The sequence below is a fragment of the Adiantum capillus-veneris genome, chromosome 30, assembly GCF_014529385.1.
Source record: "Adiantum capillus-veneris isolate H3 chromosome 30, ASM1452938v2, whole genome shotgun sequence".
Taxonomy (NCBI): domain Eukaryota; kingdom Viridiplantae; phylum Streptophyta; class Polypodiopsida; order Polypodiales; family Pteridaceae; genus Adiantum; species Adiantum capillus-veneris.
In genome coordinates this window covers 90,106,263-90,108,872 of record NC_140960.1, presented here as the reverse complement: position 1 = coordinate 90,108,872, position 2,610 = coordinate 90,106,263, and the positions used below count along the sequence as shown (strand labels likewise).

Sequence of the window (2,610 nt, the reverse complement as noted above, 5' to 3'; positions counted from 1 at the left end):
TACTGGCAGAATTTTTCTTCGAATTTTGAATGGAGATTGTTTTGCCTAAAAAGAGAGAGAAGAAGAAGAAGAAGAGAATTTTAACGTCATAGGAAACTATCCAAGAGACCTTAAATATCTAATCACCGACGAGGAGAGTTGAACTCAAGACCTGTTATTCAAGTGGGAAATGGCATAACCAATCTACCACACTTGGGTGATTGAAAAGCTATACCATTTTCGTCTTTTTTTTAGCGCACACACACCCACACACACCCCCTGAAAAGAAGAGAATTTTAACGTCGTAGGAAACTATCCCAAGAGACCTTAAAGGTCTATCCGACGAGGAGAGCTGAACATGCCCTTGAACTGCTATAAAGAGAGAGAGAGAGAGAGAGAGAGAGAGAGAGAGAGAGAGAGAGAGAGAGAGAGAGAGAGAGAGAGAGAGAAAGAACCTGCCTTGAACCAATGCTCTCAAAACCTAGGTTTAATGTATTCCCACCTATAAATTTTGAATATACCTTTAAATTTTATATTTGAAGGTGAGAAAACCTACAAAAATTAGTGTAATTCGGTGTAAAAAGCTTCAAATTTTATCAATTTTAAAGTTTACTTTTGTTGTTTCACATACGTAGGTCTGCTAAATTTTTGCAAAAAAGTTGTTTTCGAGCACTACCTTGAACTACCGTAAAGTGCACGCGCCGGCGCGCGGTACTAGAGAGAGAGAGAGAGAGAGAGAGAGAGAGAGAGAGAGAGAGAGAGAGAGAGAGAGAGAGAGAGAGAGAGAGAGAGAGAGAGAGAGAGAGAGAGAGAGAGAGAGAAAGAGAGAGAGAGAGAGAGAGAGAGAGAGAGAGAGAGAGAGAGAGAGAGAGAAAGAGAGAGAGAGAGAGAGAGAGAGAGAGAGAGAGAGAGAGAGAGAGAGAGAGAGAGAGAGAGAGAGAGAGAGAGAGAGAGAGAGAGAGAGAGAGAGAGAGAGAGAGAGAGAGAGAGCACGTGGCCCTTTGCTGCTCTTCCCCGTTCTCTGCTACTACACTGCTACTGCAGTTGCGGAACTAGTGCCCACTAGCTCTATCTTCTCTGTCTTCAGCCGTCACCCCATGCCCCCCCATAGACCCGCCAGAAGCGATTCTAGAGGAGTTCAAGCATCACTTACCCATAGGTTGGTTTCGCAGCTCCATGAAAGAAGCCGTCTCCTGAGGCGCCGCTAGGCTAGGGACCCTCGACAGTAGATAATCGCCAGCTACACAACAAGTCGGTTTCTTTTTGGTGGCATTTTTATCATAAAATGGTTTTATTCAACCCCTTACGGTAGCACTCATAAGAGTCATCAAGCATGTAGAGAGTGATGGTTAGCGTCATTGTTGATCCGCCATGGAGTTCATGGTTTTTGGACATGAATGTGTTGAAACTTGAAGCCTATGTAGCTAGTTCATGAACCCATTTGTGTTTGCTGTATGGAATTTTATGTTTTGGACACCCATGGATGCTTAATTGTTCTTGTGCAACAGATATAGAGTAGTAACAAGTGCATAAAACAGAGGTGCAGTTGGAGCTATCTTGGTATATGACATCACTAAAAGGCAACATTTGATCATATTGGTCGATGGCTAGAAGTCTTAGGAGTCATGGTGACAATAACATTGTGATTATGCTCGTTTGTAACAAGACTGATCTAAGCACCCTTAGGGAAGTTACGTCAGAGGATGCAAAGGAGTTTGCTGAGAAAGAAGGTTTGTTTTTTCTTGAGACATCAGCTTTGGAAGCTACTATTGTGGAAAGCGCATTCTTGATGGTGCTTTCAGAGATCTACAGGATAGTCAGTAAAAAGTATTTGATTGTGAATGAAGAACATGGAAATGGCAAGGCTTTTTTGTTAACAGGTACCAAGATTGTCCTTCCAACCGAGGGCCAACAAGCTTAGGTTGCAAAGAAGGGTTGATGTGGGACAGTGTGGGTGATTGTTGTGGCAAACAGTCATTGTGTGCTACAACTATATCTCTATACATTTGCTGCCATTTTCAAGGGTCCCTCTATGCACTATGTTTACGTGTATACTTATACGAAGCTATTTATGCACTATGTTGGCATCTTATGACCCTAGATCCATAAGATGTCCTCTGTGGTAAAAGAGAAATCGTACATGGGCTATGCTGGCATCCTATGGTCCTAGGGCCATAGGGTGTCCTCTATGCTAGCAAACCCTCTATGCCTAATGCTAGCACCCTATAACCCCAGGGTCACAAGGTAGCCCTCCATGCTCTATATAGGCACCCTATGGCCCCAGGGCCATAGGGTCATTCTATGCTAATAAGAACCTCAATATGCTTTATATTGGCACTCTATGTCCCTAGGGCCACAAGGTGCCCTCAAGGCTAATATAAACCCCTAAAGTTTCATGTTTGCACTTTATGGTGCTAGTACCACAAGGTGTTGTCTATGCTAGGAAGAAACCTTGTGTGCTCTATGTTCACACCGTATGGCCCTAGGGTGCCCTATATGCTACTAAGAAACACCATATGCTCTATGTTGGAACCATGTGGCCCTATGGCCATAGGGTGCTATCATAAGAAACCATCTATTGTCTATGTTGAGACCCTATGGCCCTAACACATAGGGGGACCTAAGTCCATA

General features: G+C 43.5%; 1 pseudogene; it reads left to right on the top strand.

Annotated features, from left to right (window-relative positions):
- The first annotated feature begins 1,582 nt into the window (after positions 1 to 1,582).
- Positions 1,583 to 1,900, top strand: LOC147418383 (ras-related protein RGP1 pseudogene; annotated as a pseudogene).
- The last annotated feature ends 710 nt before the right edge of the window (positions 1,901 to 2,610 follow it).